Below are 10,916 nucleotides of genomic sequence, written 5' to 3' on the forward strand. Positions count from 1 at the left end.
TATGTATTCCACTTCAGCTACTGAGGGGTGAGTGGGTACAAAAAGGACTGACAGCCAGGAAACTGGTCACAGTTGTAGAGACTGAAAGCCTACACAAAGAAAGTGGTGTTCAGCATGGAGAGACGGAAAGAGATTCCTGATGAGATAGAATCACCGTGTCTTGTGACCCACTGTATGTGGGGAGGGGGAAGAGTGTGGAGACAAGAGTGACTCCACCTTGGATACTAATAGGCCGTGTCGACTTCTGGTTAGCCCCAGTCCCATGGATTCTTCCAGATTTCTGCTTTATTTACTGCTTGAAGGGTAAGAACATGAACTCCTGCTTTTAGATCCAAGCAACCTTGATGTTATCGCACAAATTACAGGTTATAGTGCTTAGTGTATTCTTCCGTTCTGGAGGGCTGCCTGTAATTGTCTGCACAGAGCACACATGTTCTTCCCCTGTGGTGTACAAGCCTGGGTCTGGGGAGTAACGGGCAGAGAGCTAGCTGTCTTGTGGCCGCCCAGGACTATGCTTCTGTCTATAAGTTCCCTCAATAAAACACCCTAAACCGACAAACAGGACTTGTCTGCCCCCTTGTCTGGTTTTGAAATGGAGACCTGCTGTCTGTCTATATTGCCAGAGGCCTAGAGAAGGGCCTGGCGAGGGATCCAGCAGCTTGCATGTACCCACACTCCTGGTAACTAACAAAAGGTGTGCTTCCCTTATCTCCCTGGCACTCCCCGTAATAACTTCAAAGAATCTTTAACTTCCCTGCAGACTGTGCCCAATTAATGAGAGAAATAAGTTCCCTATGCTTCCTTTTCTTAGTAATTATAGGTTTGAATAATATAGCATCAATATAATCATAAGTCTTGTGATTTGCATAACTTTTGCATATAACAACATGTAACAATGTATGATGTCTTAGGCCCTGTTAACTCCCTTTACAAGCTTAATTAACACTTCTGCTGAGAGCATTACTGATAAAAAGCTGTGAGATACCTCTGGTAACTGGCAGGAAATGTGAACCATAAAATGTCATTATTGAAAAGTGTAGCTGTAACTTTGGTTCCATACAATGCCCTGCTAATTACTAGTCAATGTGTTGATACCAACTACCCTGAAGTTATAAAAGTGGACTATAAAAGTTGAAAGGTGAAGCGGGCTTGGTGGCTTAGCCTGTAATCCCCTGCCTTTGGGAGGCTGAGGTGAGTGGATTGCCTGAGCCCATAGATTTGAGACCTGCCTGGGCAACTTGGTGAGCCCTCATCTCTACAATAAATAAAAAATGAGCCAGGCATGGTAGCGTGCGCCTATAGTTTCAGCTACTGGAAGGCTGGGGTGGAAGGATGGCCAGAGCCCAGCAGGTTGAGGCTGTGGTGGCTGGGAGCGGCCACTGCACTCCAGTCTGAGTGACAGAGTGAGACTCCAACTCAAAAAAAAACAACAAAAAACTTGAAGGGTGAGCAGAACCACTTTAGCAAGTCCTCAAATCCAGCTCTGCTCCCTGGATTCGAATTCAGAAATAAACTTCTTTCTACTAGTTCCCTGCCCCTTTGATTTATTGGTATCAAGGGAGAGCAGCCGAGCTTTACTCGGACCATAACAGTTTCTCACCTCTTTTAGCATTTGGGGGTTGCTTTGTACATACAACCCTTTCATGGAACAAAGACAGCAGGGTGTCTAGCTTGGATGGTACACTAGACTTTGGTTCAACTCACTGAGATGGGAAATGCAAGGAAGCTTATGGGTTTATCGTGGAAGGGGAAAGTTTCAGTTTTGGCCATGTTGGCTTTGAGATATGGAGGATGGGGCCATCCCAAGAAATCCAAAATTGGAGCCTCTCTGAGAGGTGGGGATTGAATAAGCGGGTTCGGGTTTCTCTTGTGGGTGGAAATATGAAGCCATGAAAAGCCATGGAGTATCTGAAATTACCAAAACAGAAAGTGTAACTTGAGAGTAGAGATAAAGACACCCCCTGAAGGAAATCACGATACTTATGCTGTGGTGTCAATGGCGTAGCAAAGCTGGCCAGCTTGGAAGTTCCTATGCTTCGCCCTCCAAGGCCAGATGTTCTCATCAGAGGAGCCAAAAAAAACTGTCTCAGGATGTGAACTTGTACCAACATCTGGGTTCCACCTGCCCAGTGGAGAGGGCCCTGGACCACACAGAGGAAGACGCTTGGTGAACGAAGGGAAAGAACTCCCCACCTCACAGGGAATAACAGAGGACAGACGAGGTGATTCACTTTTGTGGAATAGAGGACATGGCCTATTTCTCACTTTAATTTTAATCAACTCAATGCCAAAAAGGTTGGGAAGCAATACAAATGAGAAAGGAAGGGTTCAACATGAGGGCTGCCTCCTTGGGGATCCAGCTGTGTGAGCTGGAGGGAAAGTGTGCACGCGTCAGGGTGGATGCTTGGGACTCGGTGGTTGAGCAAGAGAAAATGAATGGGCCTGAAGGGAGGCAGGGCATAGCAGAGGCCCAGGAACGTGACTGGGCTGGGAACGCCTGTGTAAAAGAGGTCGCCGCAACATTCTCTGGGGCAGCTGTTCTCCATGGTGAGCACATCAGCCTCACCTGCAGGGCTTGCTAAACCACAAATTGCTGGCCCTACCCTCAGAGTGTCAACTTCAGAAAGTCTGGGGTGGGGCAGGAAAATGTGCAGTTCCACCAAGTTGCCAGCTGAGGCTGATGCGGTGATCTGGGGACCAGGCTTGGAGAAGTATTGGTCTAGGAAATCCCCAAAGGAGGGTGCTGTGGTTTGAATGTCTCCTCCAAAATTTCATAAACTTGCTCCCCAATGCTGCAGTGTTAAGATGTGTGGTCTTTGTAGGCCACATGAGGGCTACTGTTGGCAGTATTTGAGGTAGGCAGACAGGGCTGAGCTTCTCAGTTTTACAGTCCATAGTGTGACAGAGGACTGATGTCCCCTCGGCCCCTGAGGATACAAATATGGATGGTGCGGGAGCAGTAGGACGTTCCTGTATGACTGGGAGAAGCACAGCCGTGACACAGAGAACCAATAGACCCGGCAAGGGGCACAAGGTGGGCACAGCTGTGACCTGTGCACCACCCACCAAAGACTGGATAGAGATGAGAATGTCCCAGGGGCTACTGGTGTGGATCAATGAGGACAATGAAGGGATCTGCTACCTGCCACCCACACTTGGACATTTCAGAAGTTCCCCAACATTTAGGTACAACCCCTAAAAAAGGGGTTCTAGTTGACTCATTATAAATTTTTTTTTTTTTGAGTTGGAGTGTCACTCAGTCGCCCAGACTGGAGTGCAGTGGCCACTCCTGGCCACCGCAGCCTCAACCTGCTGGCTCTGGCGATCTTTCTGCCTCAGCCTTCTGAGTAGCCGGAATTACAGGCATGCGCTGCCATGCCCGGCTGATTTTTTAAAAAATTTATTGTAGAGATGAGGTCTCGCCTGCCCAGGCGGGTCTCGAACCTGCGGGTTCAGGCAATCCACTCACCTCAACCTCCCAAAGGCGTGGGATTACAGGCTGAGCCACCGAGCCCGGCTGACTCGTTATAAATGAATGGTAGGCCAGGCATGGTGGTTCACACTTGTAATCCCAGCACATCAGGAGGCCAAGACAGGAGAATCACTTGAGCCCAGGAGTTCAAGACCAGCCTGAACAACATAGTGAGACCTCGTTTTTGCAAATGACAACAACAAAAATTAACCAGGCATAGTGGTGTGTGCCTGTAGTCCCGGTTACTCAGGAAGCTGATGCAGAAGGATTGCTTGAGCCCAGGAAGTTGAGGCTGTGGTGAGCCAAAATTATGCCACGGCACTCCAGCCAGGGCAAAAGAGTGAGACCCTGACTCAAAAAAAAAAAAAAATGGGTACATAAATAAAAATAAATTGATGGCAATTTACTTTTCACCATGTGTGAAAAGGGGATTCAAAGCAGAAGTTAGGTTGACACTCGAGGACTGTTTTGTATCACTTTCTCCAGCATGACTTGGATCGAACAGGTTGGGACAGATTATATTTCCCAGGGCACTATCAAAGACCACCCATTACCAGAATATCCATAACGTTCTTGAAAACCAAACCTCAAATTATTTCCCGGTGGCAAAGAAAGTGTGTGACAATGACAGCAGCTTCAGAAACACACACACTCCACTGATATCTCAAGTCCAAGGCTGCCAGAAAGCTGGACTCATCGGGGAAATAACTCGAGCCCTCATTAACAGTCTAAATTATTTATTCCTACATAGTCATTAGTGGGACCAATGAGGTCAGGTCTCAGGTTCCACTAACGCCATCTGAGAAACTGCTGATTACAGCTGGAAAGGGATGGATGAGCAAGATGGCTTTTTCTCGGCATTTGCTAAAACCCCTGCCCGGCAATGAATATTAGATACTGAGCACTATACTACACTACCAGGAGGATGCTAAATAGGTAACATGGTCCAGCAGACATGAAAAATAAAGAGAAACAAAGCGTTCATGTAGAAATGAATGTAAAGAGCAAAATCTTTCCTCTTTCCGGTTAAACCCCATTAGAGTAGGACATTTGCAATATTTTCCAGGGAGATTGTTAAAAAAAAAAAAGATGTATAGAGAAACAACCATCCTTTTTCTGAGCCTAAGATGTGAATCGAGGTCAGCTTCTCACCAGAAAACAGAATAATCTGTTTGAATTAAAAGTCACAATGGTTGAGCTGGAAATATATGTCTTGAGTGACAGCAGATATATTTCTCCCTTTCTTTCTAATGTGCTCTTTCTCTGAGCCTTATAATTTATTTTTCTATAATCGAAAAATTATTTAAATTATTTAAATGACTGGCTCTTCAGCAAAGCTGAGTGCAATGGGAGGTATGACGGTGAACAGTGCATACAGATGATTGTCAATCACCTGCAATCATGTCTGAAAAGAGTGAGGTGTCATTTGCATTTGCTCTGATCCCACCTTGGTTCTCAGACCTGTGGATGTTTGTTCATTCATTCATTCAGCAGATGTTTACTAAGCATCTACTATGGATCCTGCTAGACACTTGACATACAACAGTGAAGAAGACAGATATCCTTCCCCATTTCATGGAGCTTATAGCCCAACAGGGAGATAAGAAACAACAAGGCAAGATACAGATCAACAGAAAGGGACTTATGTTAGATAGGGTGGTCAGAAGAGGCCTCACGGGGAGGTGACATCTAAGCTGAATTTTTCTTTTTTTTTTTTAGTTGGAGTCTCACTCCGTCACCCAGACTGGAGTGAGTAGCATGCTCCCGGCCACCTCAGCCTCGATCTGCTGGGCTCCAGCGATCCTTCCGCCTCAGCCTTCCAAGTAGCTGGAACTACAGTCACGCACTAACACGCCTAGCTAATTTTTGATTTATTGTAGAGATAAGGTCTCGCCAAGTTGGCCGGGCGAGTCTCGAGCCCGCGGGCTCAGGCAATCTACTCACCTCAGCCTCCCAAGGTGCAGGATTACAGGCTGAGCCACCGAGCCCGGTCAGCTGAATTTTTCATATACGCTGTAACTGGATTACCAGATGGGGGAAAGGGCAGCACATGAGCAAGAGCATGAGCAAAAGGGCCCTGTCAGAAAGGGTTGATCCAAATGTTGATCTCTGTTGCTCTGCCCCAACCTTGTCTCTCCTAACCCTCTCCTTTCTGCCTTTGGGGTCTTCCATTGTTGTAATCTTTCCAATTACTTTTCCCATCTCTACGACTCTTCCACCTACTCCTGCTTGAATACAAATACTGGGTCTTCCTAAGATGCAGCCTTCAGCCTTTTCTTATGCTTTTTCTGAGGAAGCTCATTGTAATGGTTTCAGCTACAACTTTATGCCATGTCTAGTCTTGTCTACCACTCAGCATTTATGCCTGGCATCTCAGGAGTGATTTTGGGCTACATCCGCCATCACTCAAACTCAAAAGGTCCAGAACTTTCTTCTTCAGCTTTTCCAGGTCTCTTCTACCAGTGCTCCTGCTTTCCACGCAAAGAATCACTCTCCATCACGTCCCTGATGCCTGACCTTCTGGAGGCTACCTTCAAGCCATCCCCTTCCTTCTCATCCTATGCTGAATCCCACCAATTCTGTGTCATTTAAACCTCTCTGGAATCTGTCCTTGCATTACAAGTTGTAAGCGACAAAATCCCATCCCAACCCAGCTCAAACACAATAAGGGACATTTTGGCTCACATATCAGAAAAGTTGCATAGAGACCCTTGCCAGACGTGTGGTAATGGCCTATCTCTGCCTCTTGGCTCTGTTTCTCTCTGTGTTGTTTTCACTGTCAGGCGAGTTTTTCCTTGTAGTATCAGATATGGAAGAGGCACACTTTATGTTCTTTGTATGCCTGTACATTCGTATTTCATACCTACCAATAAAGTTGAACACTACTGCTTTTGGGCCTTTAATGCTAAATCATGAAACTCTAGCATCTGACCTTAAAAACAAGCAAGTTTCCATATTTAAAAAAAGTGTCTCAAAGGGATGAGGGAGAAGTTCTCTCCCCAGGAGGATCCCCAAGGGCAAGATTTCTTTCTGCATTATATAAAATTTTTCAAAAAAAAAAATGTTTCCAAGTTCACTGGATAATATTAGAATATAAAAGTTGTTTTTCTGTGCACCATAGAGACTTATGGCTATTTCTAATGGTTACCAACTTGTTCTGCTACCTGTTTTTGGAAGAATATTTGAAAAAAAGCTTATAGCAAAACTGTTAAAACATTAAAAATTGTTATAAGTTGTGAAAACAACCTTCAAAGAACAGCTTGTACCGCTGATTGGTTGTCTTTCTTAACTACGTGTTGCCCTGGGAACAATGTTGAAATTGACACCTATATATTTCTGAAACAAACCATAAACATCCTCGCAAATATTTCAAGCTTTGTGAGCCGCCCAATCTCTGGTGTACGCTTTAACCTCTGCCTTTGTGACATCAAAGCAGCCAGGAAACAAATAGGCATGGCGATGTTTCAAAACAGTTTTCTTTACAAACACTGGTTTTTGAATATCATGCAGTTTCATTTGGCAAGACTACTTTTTCTTGGGGTTCTTCAACCATTTAAATGTATAAAAACCAGGCAAGCGTGGTGGTGTGTGCCTGTCATTGCATGAGGCTACCCGGGAGGCTGAGGTGAAAGTGATACCGACTTTCCAAGTTAGCCTGGGCTTACAAAAGTGTCAGCTCAATGTTTCGCTCAGGCAAGCCCCAGAGAGCGGTCTGAAGGAAGGAACCGGTAAACCTAGCCCCAAAAGCGTTGGCTCTAATGAGCAGGCAAGCCAAGCCCTGAGAGTGTTGCTGGTAGGGTGGGCTGGCAAGCCTGGCCCCTGAGTGTTGACTCTGATGGGCTAACAAGCCGGGATCTGACAGTGTTGGTGGTTCGGTGGGCGGACAAACGTAGTCCCTGGAAAGTCTCAGTTCCAGAGTCTTGCCTTCTTCTAGCAGCTCTCCTGGTTCAAGCGGCTCTGTTGGCTGGCAGTCAGCCTCTGGGTTACACCACTCTTCGGTTCCAATAATCTTCAGGTCACAGCTCTTCATGTTGCAGCTCTTTGTTCTTGCCTCACATCCAGGAAAGACAAAGAACACTAACAGTCGAAGTGAGAAAACAAAGTTTATTAAGAGGACACAAAAGCAAAAGCTCCCAGGGCAAGAAGAAGACCCCAGACAGTTGCTTGTCTAGGGGAGAAACCAGAAACCTAGTGTTTATATAGTCCTAAGTTCAAGCTGATTGGGTAGCACTAGCTGTGAGCTGATTGGTCCACATTTAGCTGTTCTGATTGGCCACTATTAAGGACCAGTCAGCAGGAGGTAGGGGACTAATGGTGAACTGATTGGTTGTTCTTCGATCCCAATAGTGAATACTTAAGCTCTAGCTTGAGAGGCTTGCAGGGAACTTGTTTGCCAACTCTGAGCTTGAGGTGGCTGCCAGGAGTTCGCTACATTGTTACCAGAGGACCTGCCTATCTGGCTGACTACTCTTTCTGTAGCTATCTGCTGTCTCAGAAGGATCACTTGAGCTCAGGAGTCCGGTTAGGCAACATAGCTAGACCCCCATCTCTGAATGCATAAATGAACGAATTTAATTAAGGATAGAGATAATTCTTACCTTAAATTTCACTGAGTACTCCATCCAGAACTCTCTGCTTTTAGGTCCTTGTGTGGTAACTCCCTCACCATCTTCAAGCCTTTTTTTATACTTTACATTCTCTGCAAGGCCTAACCTGAGCATCAAAACTACAACAGGCATCATATCCCACAGTCCCCATTCCTACTCCTTATCCTCCCTTAACTTATTACTATTTTCCCACGGGACGTAGTACCTTCTAAAATAGTAAATAATTTACTTGTTTATGATTGTACTGTTTGTCTTCCCTTGCCAGATAAAAGCTCTCTGAGATCAGGGATTGTTGTGTATAAATTCTCAGATGTCCCCAAAGTGCCTAGAAGAGTGCCCTCTAGGCAGTTAACATTTAGATATTTTCTTGAATAATTCACACCAGATGGATTAATGGCCAGATGGGGGAAAGGGCAGCACATGAGCAAGAGCATGAGCAAAAGGGCCCTGTCAGAAAGGGTTGATCCAAATGTTGATCTCTGTTGCTCTGCCCCAACCTTGTCTCTCCTAACCCTCTCCTTTCTGCCTTTGGGGTCTTCCATTGTTGTAATCTTTCCAACTACTTTTCCCATCTCTACGACTCTTCCACCTACTCCTGCTTGAATACAAATACTGGGTCTTCCTAAGATGCAGCCTTCAGCCTTTTCTTATGCTTTTTCTGAGGAAGCTCATTGTAATGGTTTCAGCTACAACTTACGACCAAACCCCTGATCAACCATTATAGTGGTGCTCAGGTCATTTGACTAAAAAAAGCTGGTTTCAGCCAGGCTCGGTGGCTCAGCCTATAATCCCGCGCCTTGGGAGGCTGAGGTGAGTGGATTGCCTGAGCCCGCAGGTTGGAGACCCGCCTGGGCAACTTGGTGAGACCTCATCTCTACAACAAATCAAAAAATTAGCCAGTTGCCGTAGTGCGCGTCTGTAGTTCCAGCTACTTGGAAGGCTGAGGCAGAAGGAGCGCCGGAGCCCAGCAGGTCGAGGCTGCGGTGGCTGGGAGCAGCCACTGCCCTCCAGTCTGGGCAACAGAGTGAGACTCTAACTCAAAAAAAAAAAAAAAAAAAAAGCTGGTTTCCTCTTCTTGAAGTGCATAGAGTACTTGGTCTTCAGAAATGGGACATCTCTTTCAGCATAGACCAACGGACTTCTTCAAATTCAGAGGGGGAAAAAAAGGTGAATGAGTTTTTAAAATAAAAAACATTATTTATAATATGCTATACTTCCTTTCCAAAATTTGTTTTGTCCACTGCTGAAATCTGATGGTCTCTTCAGCATCTGTGTCTGAATCTTCCTTCAACCTCCCTATCCCTAGGAGTGGCCAGGGCTGATGACCAGGGTCAGTCTCAAGTAACTGACAACTTGAGGTCCTGAAATAAAAAGACCAGCCGGGAGCAAATAGCTTCGCTTTTTTGTATTAAGGCCAATCATCTATGTCTGTTATTATATTAAATTACCTGAAAATAAAGACTATAGCTTATTCATGTGTATGTCCCACAGATACTAACAAAGTTTAATTAAAAATCTGTTGAAATTACATTAAGCATATTTAATTGGTTTGCCCATAAGAACTTCAATCGCTCCCCTTAGCTTGCTATGAGGGACCTTTCTTCATAGACCTCCTACCTTTGTCTGTAGTCTTATCAGCTGTCATTCTCTCCCACTTTCCAGCCCCTGTAAGCTCTAGCCCCTCTGGGCCATGCTATTGCTCGTTTCTTGCCTTTGTACATACTCTTCTCTCAAAATAAGTTCCTCTTTTGACTGAATGTTGAACTCCTTACCATCTTCAAGCCATAATTCATGGTTATTGGTTTATAATTTCCTTCATTAGTCTTTTACTCCATGAAAGTGGGCCCTGGTCTGTCTTGCTCACTGCTATCCTAGTGTTTGAAAAGCAAGTAGGGACTGGATCAGAAAAGGACTGAGGAGTTTTGATATCTCTAGGAGGCAACCGGGAACCCCTAAGACATACTAAGCAGAAAGAGTTGTTCACAGGTTTTTACTTAGGAAATCACTCTCATTGCTAGGTTGGGGGAACAGATTAGAGAGGACCAGCCTGGCCTTGATAAATCAATTAGATAATTAGAGTAAGCTAAGCGAAAGTGGCCAGGCCTGATTGGTGGTGGTATTGGTGGGGGTCAGGAAGGAGCCGAGGGATTTGAGAGTTAGGAGAGATGGGAGGGCAGGAATTGGTGGCCTGCTGGATGCTGTGACCGAACGTGCGGGTGAGAAGAGCATGTCCCCAGGTTCCACCGCCCCTCAGTGGCTGGGGACATCTGGAACCACTACGTGGTCCTGTAGTGGTGCGTCTTTCTGTGATCACGCCCATCTAGTCTAAAAACATCTTACCACAGGGACCTCCCTGCTTAGTCTTTGCATTGTCAGTATTAAAGAGCACCTATTGCGAAGAGGAAAAATGAATGCATGAATGAATACGCTCCAAATACTCAACAGTTATTCTCCAATCCACCAAGCGGTAGGACCAACAGCAGAAAGTCCACATGCAACATTCCCTGCGCGCAGCATTCACAAGAGTAGGAACCCGGATTCCCAGCGGCTCGCTGCCCGTTGTACAACGAGGAAGCTGACAATAAAGTTTATTTGAGCGTCGACGTGCCTGACGTAGCCCCGCCTCCCCGGCCGGAGCTGCGACTGGTGGACTTTGGACAGCGGCGCCGCTCGTAAGCCACGATTGGCGGAGGCTGCCGTCATTCAGCAGCGTCCCGACGCCCGCCCGCCCTCTCGCCGCGACGCCGGTGCTCGCGCCGCTAGCTCGCCCTCGCTTCTCCGCTCCCGGCCGAGGCCCGGGGGACCGAGCCGGGCCGCGGGGACCATGTTCCGACGCA

This window comes from Carlito syrichta, unplaced genomic scaffold, assembly GCF_000164805.1.
Source record: "Carlito syrichta isolate Samal-C Ts95f unplaced genomic scaffold, Tarsius_syrichta-2.0.1 Scaffold313468, whole genome shotgun sequence".
NCBI classification, from domain to species: Eukaryota; Metazoa; Chordata; class Mammalia; order Primates; family Tarsiidae; genus Carlito; species Carlito syrichta.